The sequence below is a fragment of the Stegodyphus dumicola genome, chromosome X2 (genome assembly GCF_044657685.1).
Source record: "Stegodyphus dumicola isolate Sdum_Otavi_A_Nest chromosome X2, ASM4465768v1".
Taxonomy (NCBI): domain Eukaryota; kingdom Metazoa; phylum Arthropoda; class Arachnida; order Araneae; family Eresidae; genus Stegodyphus; species Stegodyphus dumicola.
Window position 1 is genome coordinate 59,091,662 of NC_140781.1, and position 18,872 is coordinate 59,110,533.

Consider the following 18,872-nt stretch of genomic DNA (forward strand, 5'->3'; position numbering starts at 1 on the left):
AAGGGGGTTGTAAAGCTCATATTCTACGTAGATAAAATTTTAAGAACGTTCCTGTGTATTGTTTGAAATTTCAAGTGCGCCTGAGAAGAAATGTGCACGCAAGATGCCGAGATTCTTTGCGCAGAATCCGTCACCACTTGTATTCAAGGTGTTAGTCTGTAAGCTTCATAGTGTGTGATAAGTTTAAGAAAATTGAGCACCCCGTCGACTGAGTCATCCGGTTTTAAACAGCAAGGAATATGAAAACTTCATCGCCACATAATGTAAAATAGACTTGACAATGCAACAAGTGAATGTAAAGTGCGGAAATGGATGATGTTATTCAAGGAACGTTAGAACATTGATGGAGGATGAAAACTAACATGAATAACTGGCTCTCATCACAGGTGGCAGTATCCTATGAGAAGAGTATCCAAAAGCTCGTTGTTCGTTATGATAAGTGCTAAACTTATAAAGAAATATAGAAAGGTAGAGAAATGTCTCTAAATTCAGAAAAAAAAATTGAAAACATTTTGTTTGTTTAGGTATTCTTACAAAAAAGAACTTACTTAAAAAGTAATCCTCGTATAAAGAAATAACAGATATAAATTCTGTGCAGAATTCAACTCATTTGCGAAAACTTCCAGATCAGGCAATGGAATTTGGACACAGTCAAATTGTCATTTAGGTGCTGATTGCAAAATAATTAAATAAATAAAATAATTTCTAAGGAATTTTCAATTTTCTCTATGCATACCGTGTGCCTTCCTGATGAAACTTCCTGATGAAGTAAATTCGGCTAGAAATCGGGAGATTTTGAGTTGGGATTCCGGCGAGGACATCGCTCGTTTTTCGGAGATTGAAGCTTCTCCTTCCCAGTCTCCCTTTAACTGAGAAAGAAGGCAAGGAGTTTTCTCCATTCATGCAGCGGACTTTTGTGGTATAATTGGAAGCATGTCTGGCATGAAATAGTTAGACGTGGAGCTCGAATCAGGAGATCAGAAAGCGAATTTTATAACTGAAGGGAAATCAATGAAAAATATAAAAAAAGAAAGAAGAAAAGGGAAGAATACGACAAGAGATCAAAAAACGCATTCCAAAAGTTTTCTTCCAAGAGAAGAGTTTGGGTCTAATAAAATATTACAAAACTAGAAGTATCATATGTAAATGGCTGAAGAGTCATAACGTAAGATATTTTGTGGTAACAATTATGATAGTATTCAGGATAAAGCAATAAAAATCATAATTTCACAGCAGAACCATTTTTACAGTATTCAGGATAAAACAGCCAAAAATAATATTTCACAAACGAGCCAATCTCAAGAGTATGCATAATTATTATTAATATTCATTTTATATATGAATTGTAGACATAATTTCAAGCACTCTCAGATATGCACATATCTAATCTTGCTTACTATAAATTTCCGCTGAAGTATTAAAAGTATCGTTCAAATATTCGGCTTATTTTGAAGTTTAGAAGTTTTCATCTAAATCTTGCTTGCTTTTTTGTTCTTTCGGTTATGGTGCAGCATAAGAGGGCTCTCTATCACAGGAAAGAAATACCTTTATGAAAGGTTGTCTACAAGAAACTGGCTCGTATTCACGTTACATTTGAGGAAAACCACGAAAACGTTGATGTAGTCAATTCGCTCGCCAAAATTCAAACCCATGCCAAACTTATACTAGCATTGAAAGATCTCATCCGTTCGGCCACTGATGGCTCTTAAATTTACTTGATCGTACCTTTTGCGAGTAAGAAACATGAGCATTTTAGGAAAAACTGCATCTTAAGCAGATAATAGTAACTAATTACAGGTATTCTAAATAACATTTGTTTTAGGGTTGGAAAAGTGCCTTGTGGAAAGGCTTCTAAGGGCAGATCGATGGCATGTTCGTCATGCAAGGTAAGAACCTTCTTTGTTATCAAACAACCCCCTAAACAATGAAAAGCTTGTATTGAGCTTCTTAACCTCTTCGGTGTTTTTTCCGAGGGGGGGATATTTCTAAGTTTTAATCTATGAATGATCTAAAATATAGGCTGTACACTATATAATTAGGTAGATAATGCAGAGTTAATTTAGGGTTTATGTTAGCACATGAAGCCTATTTGCTTAAGGGGAGGGAGGGAAAGCCTTCGTGGAGAAAACTATCTGAAGGAAACTGACGTGTATTATCATTGCACATGAGGAAAACCTAAAAACCACTCATGCAGCCAACTCGTTCGAATAGGATCTAATCCGGGTCGATCCGTCTTAAACCACTCGGCCACTAGTAGGGCCTGAAAACTTAAGAAGAAAAACTTTTTACAGCTGAATAAGCAAATTATGTTAATTAAGAGTAATTTTTACATTGTGCTTATAAATGTAGAAACTTTACGAACTCCTTTACTTTTTTTTCGTCTTTTCAATTTAAGCTGAGCTCAAACTAAACCCTCTGCATGACGAAGCAAGCTAAATGAAAGATTTCGTTGTTCGCAAGAGGTAAAAGTTGGTACAGTCCACAAATTTATATTACCCCCTACTTAAATATCTCAAATTGACTGCAGTTTTGTATTTCCTATTTTCTAGCCAAACAAATCTTGCTACAGCGTATTCAAATTAAAGTTTCAATCACGGTCGAAATTTGACAGAAAGCAGTAAGGATTAAATAAGAACGAATTGGCGACTTTTATTATTAGAAACAACTCGAAGAAGGACTTATGACTCGTCTCTTGACTCCTAAGCATACAATTAATCTCGATTTTCCATCTTTTTCAGGAAATTCTGAAATCACTGCGCACCAGAGGGAACGCAAACTTCCCTACCAACACAAATTAGAGTAATTCAAATCGAAATATTCGTTTCGTTCAAAGTTATATTGATAACGCTTTGAAATCTACAGAGAATCCCCCCCCCATTTTTTAACTCGCTTCTCTTCACATCGCATTCAGAATGAATGGAGATTAATATTACTCGTGTCACAGATCAAACTTTTGTGTCTAGAGAAACATATTAGCTACGAGAATTTCTCTTAATATTAAATGATTTCTCCTGGCGATTTCCAAAGCTTCAGTTCTTACGAAATGTATTTCGGCAACGACCGTTCTGCTAAATGTGCTTGTTTTCCGTAGATGAAATATAAATACGCTTTTCGATGATCAAGTTAGATGGTTTCGTGTCGTACTAAGTTTTCATTTCAGCCTATTCCCCGTAGATTCATTCAGAATTTATCAAGAACTGTTTTTTATTCGTGATTAAACACAACCGATCATTCTCTTCTTAAAACTAAATTTGTTTACATTGAATTTTCGGGACGAATCCTCCTGTGCTTAGATGTAAAAATTGGGTTTTCTTCTGAACTGACTTAAGTGCCCGTAAATGTCGTATGATTTTATTTATTTTCGTACGGTAGCATTTTAGTTTTAATTCCCACAACAACATAACTTCAGTATTGTTTAGAACTTTTGTCAGCTTTCCTAAGCTCTCTAAAGTACTCTAATTCTTTTTTTTTTTTTTTTCAAATTTCCGTGAAAGCATGCGAATATTTGAATGATTCTTTAAGATGAGCTCCCGATGAATCTTCTTTACATTTCTTTTACAGTTGTTTATTTCCTTATAAAAATCTAAACTAAAAGGTTCAGATTTCAAAAAGGAACGTTATAAATGAGTAAATAAAATTACTTTCACTTCGGTTTGCTTATTCAGTCAACAATGAAACGTAAATAATGCAGTAAATAGTGTATTTGCCTTTAAGTGTTGTTTATGTGCACTTTGCATACGGATATGGACATAAACTTATCTCTTCTATCATCATATTACTATTCATTAGAAATATTGGACTTTGAAAAGAGAGACAGAACTCTCAAGAGCCTGCATCAAAAGTTGACTTCCTTTTTTTTATTTCTTTTTTTTTTTTTTTCAGAATCAAATACAGTGGCGATACAGAAAGTTACATCAGCACAGTTTCAGTTTTTGCTAATATTTTCTCCGCATCTAACATCTACAAATATTATTTTGTTTTTTTCATGTAACTCAGGGTAATTCCACTCCGTATGATTGCAAGAACGCCTCAATCATTGTCTTTTCTTTGTTTGAATCGCAGTGAAGTTTTATTTCCTAGTCTCAAGAAATGGATCCTTGATAATGCATTCAGGAACTTAAATTTAATTTACTAACTTTAAATTTAACTTCAAATTTAACTTTAAATCTAACTTTTGATTTTCAACTTACTAACTTTGCTTAACTTTAACATAAATTTAGCTTGTTTAGTAACACAGTTAGAATCTGAAAACTAATTTTTAACAGAAAAATCAGATGATAAATATTCAAGACATACATTCTAATTTAATTCTTTTTAAGCCTGTATGCGAGAAAGTTGAACAAATTATTGTTAGAGTATCTCATTAGCATAGATAGTTCGATTACGCTTCATTACCGGCAAAAGGGCTGGCTATGTAGGCATTTTTATTCTTTCCTCATGTATAAGTAAATATGAGTCAGTTTTCTTTAAATTCTCCACGAATGTATCTCTCTTATAAGGTAGAGAGTTCTCACGTACTCTCTGCCATAATCCAAATAATCCAAATCCATTATATTAGCAGATGTGGTGCCCATCTGAAGGTGAGTGTATAAAACTTACTAAACACTGGTGGTACAAAATATGGGTGGTTTATTAAATTTCCCCATGCATACCATGAATAAGATCCAGCTTCTTTTAAAATGTCCTCCACTAATGCATCCCTCCTGTTAAGCGGCTAGCACTTATGTATTAATAGCTAAGAGACAAGCATTAACAAAACTTCTCTCTGTCCAAGTAAAACTTTTACAGAAAAGTCTGCCAGTACAAAATGCGCTATAAATGCTTGCTACACTTTCAAATGAATATTTAATTTCTAAATAAACAATCCTTCTCCAAACCTCCTAACTTTAAAATTAGGAAAAACTGTATTTTATCTTAAGCGTTGGTTGCAATTAAACTGTCTCTAATTTTAATTAAATTGGTTGTTTAAAGATTACAATACTTATACTCCTTAAAGGTTACAGACCATCATCAGGTCCATCCACAGATGGTTTAAACATAATCAGTACTATTCTAAGGTTGAATTTTGTTTAATCATCACATTAAAAGCATATGAACAACTGTCACTTATAAAGCTTGATGCAAAACATTTTTTAGTAAAGCTCTTTTCAATCGACTACAAGTTACGTAAAATCACATATTGTCGGACATCTACGGTGCTCGATTGATCACCAAAGATGTTCACCTCTTGAATGATCGGCAATGATGACCTCTTGAAATCGATCTTTTAATGATTATTGTTTCGGGTTTAAACGCGAAGTCTATTGAGAATGAAACAGCTTTCTGGTTAGAGTTTCTGGCACTTCGCACATTATTTGAATTTGTCCTATGTTCATTCCCTTTGTCTTCAAGAACTTCGCATAGCCTTTCCATATATTTATATTTGGATAAATCATAGAGTTTTAAAGATACATAATGTTGAAGGAAAATAATTAATTATTAGATCATTATAATTTAGATATATGTAAAATAATAGTTTGTTTTGATCCTGTGCAAAGTACCTTTTACAAATATTTATTACACAAGCATTTTGTATGGTCTGTTACTTAAATTAGGCTATTTGCGTCCAGTCCACTTGCACACTTCCAGTCCCATTTGCATAACTCCTATCACTCCTGTCGTCATTTCAGCACAGCATTTATTTTTTCCACATCATTTTTGAATATATATATCAAGTCTGTCTTCATTCGCTTGCTTTTCATAAAGCGATGCACGCTAAATAAAAATAATGTGAGGGAAATAATTTGCGACCTTTTTCTCTCCGCAGCTGTTGTTTCTATGGTTACGAGACAAATTGAGTGGCGAAAAAAGTCCTATTTTAAAGTAACAGAGTTTAGTAATTGTCTTATATCATCAACACTTTGCTTAGCAGGTAAGAGAATTTCGAAATTTTGAGCTAAACTTGTATTCTTGTAGTAAAGAAAATGAGTTGCATTTAGAATTTCATTTCATTTCATTTTCAGTTTTTGATAAAACAGATGAAGGGGTGCACAGATTTGTGAATATCGAATATCCAGATTCCACAATTTAGGGACAGCGGTAACATTATTTATCGGCCAAGCATAAAAGAAAAAAGTTCTCATTTAGTTATTAATTAGTCACTTGACGTTCATATGGCTCAAGCATCCCTCAGCGGTAATCAAAACAACCTGATATGGTATTGCCAACTCTCGAAACAAATCTTTGACTGATAATTGCTTGGAAATTAGCCCCAGAAATTACTCACATTGAAGCAACTTACTGATAACAAATTCTGATAGTCCATATAATACTCGAATTTTTTCTCCATTCATCCTTACTCATATTAAAGATACCCGTGTTTTTAATCTGCTTTCCTGCCCCTTTGTATTTCTATAAGTCATTCTATATTTAAAAAGAAAAAATTAAAAAAAAGGTGAGCTTTTACTCTTTTCATTTATCTCCTGCTAAGCCTACTTGTCAGAAAGCTGGCAACTATCCAGGTAAGTAGATAAAATATCACATTACCCGAAGATCTTCCTTCCCAAGTAAAACCTCTACAGAGAATTCCTCCGGCACCATATCCACGAAACATTCTTTTAACAAGTTCCATTCTATTCCTGATTTCTGTGTTTATAATCCTTCTCCAAACAATTTTCATTTTAATGTTTACAACAGAAGCAAGAGAACGTAAATTTATTATGGAATATTCAACCTTAAATTGAAGCCAATTTTTATCAAATTCTGCTATGCAAAACTCTTTCTTTGAAGAATATAGACCATTGCCAGATCATCTTTCAAAATAAATTAAGTGTTTAAATAAAATCTACCTTAATTTTAAATTTTAGTTTTGAGCAATGGTATTGTTAATTATTTTATTGAAACTTGTTAATTATTTTATTGAAATTATTTTATTGAAAGAATTGTAGATAATTACGCGTATTATTGCCTTGTTGTGACTAATCTCGCTTGTCTGATTTCAAAGCAAAGCCAGAAAATTCATCAACGCAAGAAGGCAATATTACACTCGTCGTTGGCAAGAGCCTTGGACACCATAAAAGTGTCAGTACGTCTTCTCGGTTTATCCCCCAGTTTTGAAGAAAAGCACCCCAAAGGACAGGTCGGAGATCTTCCACCACTCTTTACCTATCAACAACCTCTCGAGAGAACTTTCAGGTCGCCGCATATTTTCAGTGTCCCCATACTGCACAGACACTTTTCATTTACAAATATCCATGCTTTCTCCGGTTTTCGAACCCGGGTCCTTCGGTAAGGCAGTCTTGTTACAATTGATAAAGCATCTATAGTTACAGTTTAACAGAATGATCAAATGCAGTAACAGTTTATTAAAATATAAGTTTAAATAATATAATCCATATTTCTGTTATTGAAAGGCAAAGAAATGTTAGCAAAAGCAAATAAAACATTTCATTTTTAAGGAATTATATCAGTTCATCGTGTGTGTTCTAACGGTGGAAGTGGTTAGTGGCAAGTGGAAGATACTTCGTTCAAATTCCTGTGAGAGCACAATTGATTTTGTATATTTGTCACATCGAAATGCCTAATCGAGGTCGGATTCAGACTGTTAGAGCTCCTGAGCACTTAAAAGTTTTTGGTACCCTCACATAATATATTTACAGAATAATACTTAGTTTTCCCAATTTCTCTTTTGCTCCTGGTTTAGCTGCACCTTACATTCCATGATAAAACCAGTAATGAGAATTTTTTGGGATGCCCCCTAGCCTTGACACCCTAAATATGTGCTTATTTAGCTGAATGGTTAATCCAGCTCTGCGCCTAATGAGACGAGGATATATGCTGTCAATATCTTCATAAGATTTCATTTCACGATCATTTTGCGCAACATTTTTGTAATACAAATGTAGGGAAATCTCTCTAACAATCTTCCTTTCTAGAGAATTTTGGTCTTATGATGAGATTGCCTCTTTAAAGAGGTGATGTTAAAACTGATGCTTATTTAGGTTTGAAAATATGCTTTTCTTTTTCAGAGAGGAACGTCTGCAGGAGGTGACCTTCATGAGAGGTTTGACTGTATTTCTTGATTTTAACTCTATTTCAGCATTTCTTATGTATCGTAATAATTGCATTAATAATATACACAGCCGTATCTTTCTTGTTTGTTTAAATGCACAAGTCCTCGAAAAGTGTCATCCAAATGTTTGCTCGTCATAAAATAATCCACAGCTCTACAAAGAAATAAATTTTCTTAAAAGGAAATTTTATTAAGCTTATATATTATAGTAGATACATTATTTTTTTCAAAGCTAATTTTGCAATGCATAGGTTTAAATTTATTCTTAAAACAAAAGTTATAATAAATAACGGGCATAAAATTAATGCCAGAAAATAGTTGTTAAGTGAGTAGAATCATTTATCATAAAGTACTAAATATCATTTACAAGGCCGTAATGTCTATTTTTGGGCTAATTTAATAACTTTATTCATTAGATGGATGTGTGGAAGTTAGATTGCTCACTAAAGGCTTCCTGACAGAAGTTAGATAATTACGTTTAAAAACTAAGAACCAAATTTTCAAATGATAATAAAACCACCCGTCATATCGATAAAACTGTAACAAAGAAATCACTAGTTTTGAATGTTATTACAAATTTTAAATATGAAAGTTCATTAACTAATGGTAGATAATTATTTAATTATAGAGAAGAATTATTTAATTATAGATAAATACGAGTCTGCATTTCTAAGAAAAGGACGAGAGGATTCCAAGGAAGCTTTCCAAAACTGCGTTCAGAGGTAGAATGTTTAGTACAAAAAGTATTATCCAGGAAAAGAACCACGAAGACGCTTTTTCTTACACTAGGTGAAATGCCCGATTTTCATAAAGAATCCCTGCTTATTTCAAGTCAAGGGAAATAAAATCACGGAAAGAAAATAAATGTTAATCTAAAGTTTAATTTTGCTTATCTGCATATTTTAGTTATTTTAATTTTTAAAGAATCACAAAATTTATATGTTGAACGGTTATTACTAAGAAAGAATGTCACTCCTTAAACGAAATCGGCCCACCAGCGGCAGAGAGGCAAAATCACTGAACACCGGTAGTTCCGACTTCTGTTCGAATCCAGGCGAACGAGCTGGCTGCATGGGTGTTTTCGTGTTTTTCTCCATGTGTAACATATATACAAGCCAATTTCCCTTAGAAATTCCTCCACTAAGGCATCCCTCCCTTAGGCAGATAGCCCTAGTGGGCTTTACCATGTAAACTAAACCAAAGAAACAAAACCTTAAACTAAGTCATTAAAAGCAGCAAGGGTTTATTAAAGAGCTGGTTAATAATTAAATCTAAATTACTGAAAGGCAACGAAACATAAGCAAAAAAATCTATTTGCAAGGAATTATCTTATTCGCTAATGGGTGCTGTCATGGGGTAAATTGACAGCACATTCAGCTAGCAGTGGGATAATACTTGGTTCGAATATCGATGAAGGCGCAATCGTTTATTATGTTTCTCTCATCTAAAAAACCTATTGAATCTTTACATAATGACGACTGAGTGAAATCTTTGTTTAAAAATTTCTTAGAAACTGTAACGGGGACTAATGAAAGTAAATTTAATGTTTATTACTCCCATGGGAATAAAAATTGTTTGGGTATAGGTAAACTGAGAGCCAAAGAGAAAACTCTGTTTCTACATTTCGGCAAATGATGCATTTTAAAGCGGTATGTATGTAAATTATTAATGGAACTATGTGAACAAATGATGGAACTATGTAAATTATTGATGAATGATTAGAGGCAAAATGATGCATTTAAATATTTTGAAACGAAATTTAGATGCAAGCATAATTACAATTCCAGTATTGTAATCATCTGAAGCACGCATCAAAAACTGTTTTTATGAGGTCCTCCTAATATGACAAAAGAGGTAAAAAACCTCAACGGTCGACAAACTTGGATCTAGTAAAATTTTGATGATTGTGTCCTATGCGAGAGTAAGGAAAGACAAAATGATGCCAAGAATTTAATTAAAAAACTAGTAATTAGTAATAGTAAATAAAATGTCATCAGTAATGGCAAAGCAACTCAAAATAGGTTACGACTAACTGCTTTGGAACAAAATATTCATAAAGTTGCTCCGGCCCTCACACAAACTATAGATCACTTTCTCTCTTGAAACTGATAGTCAACACTGTTATATAACACCGGCGTTTTTTTATAAAGGTTATTATCTGCGCTCTTTTATAAAAATAGTTTGCTCTGCTTTCTAGAAGAGTAGATTTCAAATTCTGAATTAGCTAGAATAATGGTTCCCAAAACACGGGCTTCGTCGTGAAACAATTCTCATTTAGGAGTGAAAAGATATTTCATCATTTTTATTTTGTTTTATAGTTATTTATTTAAATTATGAATTAATTTACAATTCGTAATTGATTTACTTGACTCTTGATTGGTATTCATATTTATTTATTATTAATCCATCAAAACATTATTTTCTTTGAAACTCCTTCTTTCTATTTATTAAAGAGCAAATTTTTCTATAGTATTTCTAGAAAGCTGCTTTCTTTTTTCTAGAGAGCTCGTAGATCGCGATGCTAAGAAATTTGGGAAACACCGGGAAAAGAAAATAAGAAAGGGAGAATTAGAAACATTTCCATTACTAACACTAAAAATACATTTTCATATTTCGAATCGGCATTTACATTCATAGCCGAAAAGCACGGGCAGAATATTTAAACCGTTGAGTAGAATGTACGAAAAATTGAATATTTGATAGAGAAATTCAAGATTTAGTATACGACATTTTTATTAGATTTATGGTCTACATTTATTTCAGATCCAAAAAAAGAAAGATTAGGTTAAAAATATATGTATATAAATCTTTACACGCTTTACGTGTAAAGAAGTTAGTCACTTCAGTAAAAATAAAGTTATCGAAGTGCAAGACCTTTTTCCGAGAAGCAGAACTTAAATTTTGCTCTGATTGATGAAAACCTTGGGACTCTTACGTTAATCCGGCGTTTTTCATAAAAGGGGCTAAATATTTATTTTCATCCGCTGCTTAATTAATTAATCAGTAATTGGAGCGAAAATCGGACTTGCGTAAGAGTGCGCTCACCTTTATTTATAACACTGCTTGGCATAAGTGTGCCAACAATAGGGACGACTTCATAAGGGTGCCGCACCTTTATGCAAGTCGACTGCTGTTTCAAAAAGACAGAAAAACTTTGTAACGGTGTAGCAGCATCAGGAAGCGCGCAAAAATTGAACATCAGTTTCTTGTTTGAAACAGATAGTTAGCATTTGTCATTTTTATAAAGTTCGATTTTCGTTTCAATTACTGAGTAATTAATTAAGCGGGGAACGAAGTAAATCTTCGGCACCTTTATGAAAAATGGAAACTTTGAATAAGGATGCCCTCACTTTTATGAAAACGGCTGTATTATTATTAAAGTGCCCACACCATTATGAAAATCCCCGTATTGGCATAAGGGCGTCGAATTTTTTGTCAGTCAAAACAATTGTTCACATCGTACTACTTGAAAAGAAATAATTTAATAAATTATCCTTTATTTCCCCCGAAATAACAAAAAAAAAGGAGAAAAAGATATATACATTATATATCACTAGAATTTCTATCTATGAGTGAATGAAGCTATCTAAAATGAAGTTGTTTTCTAGGAATTCTGAAAAAAATTGTGTCTTTCTTTGAAAGAGAAAACAGGAATCCAAAAGAAAATAACGAATTAATAATAAATAAATATGAACAAAAATCAACAATCAATTAAATCAATTAATAATTTTAAATTAATTCATAATTTAAATAAATAACTGTAAAACAAAACAAAAGATTTTCAAATATGTTTTAATTTCTCAATGCAAATTGCTTCGCAATACAACCCATGTTTTCGGAACCAGTATTAACAGTTAATTCAGGATTTGAAATATGCGTTTTCAGAAAGCAGGGCCAGCTATTTTTATAACGGAACCCACAGATGCGCACCTTTAGGAAAAACGTCGGATTTGCATAAGGGTATATACGGAAAAAGCTCAGTTTTAAACAAGAAACAAATCTTTAGTTTGTGCATAGTCCCTTATGTCACGGGAACGTTTATAAAGATTTCTGTCTTTTTCAACAACGGTCAACTTGCGTAAAGGTGTGGTATCTATATGCCGGGGCACCGTTATGAAGCCATCTCCCAGAGATAAGTTTCAAGTGAGACACTGATTTTCTGTTTGCGTGCATTCCCTTATGCGGAGGCACCGTTATGAAGTTTTCTGTCATTTGCAACAGCGGTCGACTTGCGTAAAGGAGTAGCACCGTTATGCTTAGGAATAGTTACGAAGGCGCCCCGTACAAAACATCGTCAGAGAAGGAAACATCGCAGTTCTAAACCATCGTGGTAGAAAAGAAATTATCGTACAAAATATCGTGGTAATAAAGCAGCTATAAATTATTGGACGATAATAACACCGCAGACAATGGTTTCCTGATTATAAAAATTTAAGCTAATTTTCGTTTAATGATTCGTGAGCACCAGGAAATATAAGGGATATTTTTACATTTGTATTTCACACTTTTTATTAACTAATAAATTTTTATTGAAAATGGGAAAAGGAAACTTAAGTATTTAAAACATGGAAATTAACAAAAATTAATGCTTAATATAGCCAGTTGGCCGAATCTTGAACTTATGTTTCTTCCCTTTTTAACGTCTTTTATGGAGAACTTGTTCATGAAAATATAGTAATACGTCTTTATAATGACGTAAAATCCTTATAAAGACGTACGTTAATTAACTAATGACGTTTAACAGTCAACAACCTTAAGTTTAAAATTCTTTGACATGCTAAAATTTTTACTACATTCCAGATTTTGAATGCTTTAAGATTCTTTCTTGCCTTTTTAGTAAAAACTTATTAAATAAAATATATGAAATATAAAGATAAAAATTATTAGTTTATCTTGTGCTTACAGATCATTGAACTAAAATTCACTTGAATTTTTAATGGTTAGAAGACGCATGTCTGCGATTTATTATCATGCGATTATATGTAAGTGTTCTATTTTTTATCGGTATGTCTTGTATGACGATCTTTCAAAAATGCGATGTGTTACAAACCATTTTCTATTCTACAACGATGTTTTAGAATTGCGATGTTCTCTCCTTGTTTCTCTTTTCTTACAATGTTTTGCACGAGGGCGTTTTTGTCCATGATGTTTTCACCCGTAACCGAATTCTGGGAATTCGACAGTATCTTTAATCCAGATAAACGGTTTGGTTGCACAGTTGTTTTTCGAAGTTTTCCCCAATATGTAACACAAATAAGAACTATTTTCCTTTAGAACGTACTCCACGAAAACAAATATATTATATACTCGCACACTTTCCCTTATGCAATCCGTATTGCCGATGCGTATATTTTGCCTTATGCTTATATCTCATATACTATGACTTACGCAGATGACTAACGGTAACTTCTACTTGTCTGATGGATATAATTAAGCTAATCGACGAATTAATCGAGCTTCTGCTGAATTGCAGATGGATGTATGAGGTAATTTAAAATTCGATTTATGTATGAGTTTTCAATTATGGCTGAATTTGCGCAGCAAAATCTTAACTCTCGATTTATACAAAGACCGGCTCATATTCAGAAACATATAAGGTGCACGTAATTTAATCACCGGATCGCAAAATAAAAATTGAAACGCAATTTTACGAGGAAACCGGACATAATCTATGTCGATATAATCTTTAGTTCAAAGAATTTCATTTGTTCTAATTTCTGGTGATAACAACAGGGAACTTGTATACTTACAGATAAACTGGCACCAAGCAGTGATAACGCAATGTGCGTTCTCTGGTTAGGGGAAACGAAATCTCCGAAAACAGCTCAGAGGCGATTACGATGTGAATTTAATGAACCTCCACCAACGGAACAATCAATTAAAAGATGGCTAAAACAGTTTCCAGAGACCGGACATAAAGGAGGCGCAGGTAGATCAAGAGTCAATGATGAAAATATTTCTGCCATTCTGGTGGGGATGTGTTTGCGCGCAGTCCAAGTAAATCCATTCGCCGTGCCAGCCTACAAACAGGAATTCCCAGGTCGACTGCTCATAAAATTGTTCTTGAATGGTTGAAACTGACTTCGTATAAATTACAGATTTGTCAACAAATCAAATCTAATGGTCGAGTCGTCCGCAGCGAATTTTCTAATGATTATTAATTTCTTCAGAAAATCGTATTCGGTGATGAAGCAACATTTCCTGTTTCAGGAGAGGTTAATCGAATTAACTGCAGAATTTTGGAAAACCTGCATTGTGAAAGAGAAACTGAGCGAGGTAGTCCTTAAATAAACGTTTAGTGTGCACTTCTTTCATAACAAAGTGATTGGTTCCTTCTTTTTCACAGAGTCATTAATTAATTTGGACTTTATTTTGATATGTAAAGATTGTTTGTTGTGGCAAAATTATAATAAATACAGCAAAACTTTTTTTTTTCCAGCAGGATGGTATCCCTGTCATTGCTCTACACATGCATGTGTTTCCTTGATGAAACATTCCCAGATTGTTGGACTGGTAGAAGTGGACCAGTTTCACAGCCATCGCGTTTTCTAGACGTCACACCACTCTACTTCTTTTTCTGGGGAAACCTGAAGATTCGAGATTATGCTTCAGAGATTGGCAGCATCGAGGAATTAAAAAAAAAATCGAAGCACCACTGTAACATCTACCACATATAACGGTAAGCTTAATAATATTCTAGAATGATCAGGTTATATCGATGCAGGAGTGTTAAAAATGGGCAGTGTCCTCGCCGGGATTCGAATTCCGGACCTCTCGAATACGAATTGAGTGTGCTCTCGGGTAATTCCGAAAGGAGAGAGAAAATACTTTATATACGCTCCCTTTTATAGGGCGATTGGGTTTCAGAACACCCAATCGCCCTTTAAAGGGGAGCGTATATAGACCCAATCGCCAAATCCTGGTGGGGAAAAATTATCGTCTACCAAGTTTTAGTTCGAGCGCCACTTGTAGAATTTTTTTCGAAGTAAGGAAACTGAATAAATCCTCAGTGCCTCCACCAGGATTCGAAAACCAGCACTTTCGAATAAACGTCGAGCGTTCTTCCTGTGACACTACGAAAGCATGTGGAAAAGAGGCTAAAATACTTTATAGCGTCGAAAAGGAAGACTGTAAACATATTTGATATTCTTCGAGTAACTAATGGTGCTCATGTAAAAGGGATTTAATATGCAATTCTTTGAAGTGCTGTATAAAATTGTGTCAGACTTTTCCCCTATATCTTATTATGTATTATTTAAAACATATTTTCTCCTGTGAATAAAATATGGACACACTGTGCTTTAATTAAGAAGTTCGAAAAAGCAAGTATGAACGCTAAAAAATTTTAATTTTCTTTAAGATAGTTGATTTGATTCGTTTATCGATTTTTTTATATATATATAATATATTTATGCTTGTAAGGAACTCTGTACTTTCTTTCTTTGGAAAACAGAGTGTATTCTTAAGCAGGAAAGTAGAGAATCGTCTCTGCAGTCGTTAATTAAATTAATATGCGCATTTAAAACAAGTACATAGATAAAAAGCAAATTCATATTTCAAGATATCATGGTTAATTACGAGGAAGAAAGCTTAGAACAGAACTTTGATGAAAGATGACGGTGTTTTCACAGTAAAAATGCTGGAACTCAAAAGTAAGGAAAATCTGTACTCCAAACGATTTGCTTTTTCGAAATGAAAAGTGACAAACATTTTCAATAAATAAATAATTTTTCTTAGTGCCTTGCAGTGTAGACACACCTTTATGAAATTACAGTGTTATATTTTTGATCCAAAAGATATTTCTGAAAAAGATTTTTAACTGTGTTCAAGGAATATTTTTATCCCATTGACCTTGAACAAAATCAGTAATTTGCTATGTTTGTTATCCTCAAATTACTAAGTAACTTTCCGTAATTAGTAATTCATATCAACTAGAAATAATTTCGCTAAATGGAGGATACCTGTTGTTGTCCATCGAAACAAGCTGGCTTCTTTTCTTGAAAATAGTTAAAAACTATATTAAATTTAGTCGCTTATTTAAACGAATGCAGCTAAAGTTTCAGTAACAGTTCAGAATTTTCCGAGAGTAACGTAATCATTGTATGTATCTTTTTACTTTTCGTCTTTTTTTCATGCAGAACCCGCACAAGTAACCATCGGCTAAAATCTTTGAAAAATAGGTAATTCCCTTGGTTTTTGACTGACATACAGTCTCGCTTCATAGGACTTTCATGATTTCTAAAGGTCAGATTTCTTTAGAAAGTCCTCCAGTAAGGCATTCTTGTTAAACAAATAGTTCCAGTATGCTTTGTTATAAATAGTAATCAGTATCCCAATCCGTAAATGGAAAACATTCAAAGACTATAGTAAAAATAAAACTTTATCTCTACACTGTAATGCATAAGCACGTAAGCTTTAACCGAGGCTACAACCCGATTTTAAGTCCGAAGATGCTAATGAATTTTGAAGTTTCATTAATCAGTGGCATCTCATTAGCGTAGTCTTCATTAGTTCAGATTTGTTACATCAGATGAACATTATTTATACTTTAGCAAAGTTTACACATTAACTTATTTCGAGATAATATGAGGTATGTTTTCGGATGCTGACTTATAAATTGAAAATTAAGTGAAAATGAGCTGATATTAAAAGAAAACAATTTCTTGTATTGCATTGAACTACACAAATATCGCCCCTTCAGAATCCGACAGTACTTCTAAAATATTTCAGATTCAGTGCATTTCAAATAACTTAACATAAGAGTAATGATATTGCCTCGAAATCCTTATCTATTTCATCTCTAAAATGGATTATGAATAAATGAATATGTTTGTTGATATAATATCGGAGAGGTTTCCTACTTGTTTCGAGCTGAAAAATGCATGAATTCATGCATTTCTCATTAGATACTCACAAAGCATATTCCCTTTTCAAAATTCATTTAGTAATATTCTGTTATAATGAACAACGATAAGAATTTCTCTTACAGTGAACAATACTTAGGGTTGGATATTTTGTCCAACGATTAGGAGAAAGTGCACTTAGTTTATTGACTAGTTTGTAAAGCTTTTTCCCTCATTGATGTTTTTAGCCCCACCACTAGCGAGTGGTTAACATCTCTGAATATTGATAGTTAGACCCGAGTTAGAAACCAGACGAACGGTATGGCTGCTTAGTTGGTTTTGTAGATTTTCTCATCTGTAACGAGAATAAGAACCAGTTTTGCTTAGAAAATCCTCTAAGAAGGCATCCATTCCCGTAGGCCAGCAGGCCGTATCGTTTGGCATATTCAAATAACCCAAAACATAAATAATTTTTAAAATAGCAACAATTAAAACTGTCTCTTTGTATATTTAATTGCTTTTAAAAAATTCAAATAAAGGCTTTTTTCACGAATAGAATCAACTTCAGAAAGTGCTTAAGTAGTTATAAGCCAGGAGATAAAATCTGTTACACTCGTATAATATCTCTCCATAGCCTTTTTTTCCAGTAAAATAAAAACTAAAAAAAATTACTAGCTTTAGAAGAAGATACTCCCATATAGCCAGATAACAAATTTATTGTAGTCCCATATAGTCAGCTACTGTAGTCCCATGTAGCCATATAACCCATGCAGCCAAGTATACTCCCATATAGCCAGATGGTAATTTATTTAAGTACAAACTGTCTCTTGAATCTAAATATCATTTCATAGCATTTGTTATTACTGTGCACAAGATTACATATTCCTTCGCAACAGAAATATTTCCAAAACGTAAAAAATAATAAGTACTGGTTTCTAAAAACTATATATTTAGAGAAAAATATTTCCTTTTCGAAGTAAATTTTAAATCCTTTATTTATTCGCTGTGCGATTTAATGCATAATCTGTTTCTATAAGCGCAGAATGAAATATCCTCAAACTGAAATGAAACAAAAGAAATATCGAGAGAAAATAAATGATGGATTTTCCAGGGCCAAGCTAGGTTTCACTGGCTGATTATCGAGGATCAAGCTCACCCTACCGTCAACAATCCCGTTAATCTCGGTTCTGAAGACATCAGGAATGAAACACTTGCTAGTTTCACCCAGCCGAAAGACTTAAAGGATATCCATAGGGGGAGGCGAAAGAAAAGAAGGTGGCTGTGTCACTCGCCGCCCATTTACGGCATTAAAGGGAAGAGCTGTACCTCCTTCATAATCCATTATAAATGCCTTTCATCAAGCAGTCCTGGAATAAGAGCGATGAATTAGCAATACCTAATGTAGTATCTCCGATTGCGTATTGTTTGCCCAAGGCGTAAAAAGAATGGGACGGTGTAAATTTTAATTGAGATTGCAATCGATTTTAATGCGTTGCTAAACATGAAAGCGGCTTTTGAAAAGAAGAAACTATTGTGACAGTTGTAGTGAAGGAACAGGGTTTTGAGAAGAATAACTTGGGAAATAAATCGTAGTTGATGTTATCGAAGGAAGGAGTTTCATATTTATAGCCTTTCGCGAAGAGTTTTACCGATAATAAATTTTGATCGCCAGTTGTTCGTTAAGTATTTCTCCTGTCAGATTCGCTAATTTTAATGCATTATTCCCGCCGAAACGAACAGAGAAGTTTAGTTTTCATTAAAGTTAAAAGTCGTTTTTATTACTGCCTTTACTGAACTACTTAATGTGCAGACATATTCCGGATGCAGTGCATCCGGATTTATTAATTGACGGTGTCTCCATCTTTTCTACAAAAGATAAATCCTATAAGGAAATATATTCTGTCATTAAAATAAATAAAAGCTAAGAAATCGTAAATGTCTAATATTTAGCTTTTCGAAAGTTAAAATTTTATTCTATT

General features: G+C 33.4%; 1 long non-coding RNA gene across 6 annotated transcripts in view; it reads left to right on the forward strand.

Moving 5' to 3' along the window:
• LOC118185712 (uncharacterized) overlaps window positions 1-18,872 on the forward strand; it is a 309,271-nt gene that overhangs the window by 247,979 nt on the left and 42,420 nt on the right. For 2 of the 6 annotated variants that reach the window (XR_004757630.2, XR_004757631.2), the window contains exon 2: window positions 14,490-14,729. This is a non-coding gene — a long non-coding RNA (uncharacterized LOC118185712). Of the gene's footprint in view, window positions 1-6,337; window positions 6,434-8,006; window positions 8,042-13,881; window positions 14,327-14,489; window positions 14,730-18,872 lie in introns of those variants that run through there. The other 4 variants (XR_015039188.1, XR_015039187.1, XR_015039189.1 and 1 more) reach the window with 4 other exon arrangements.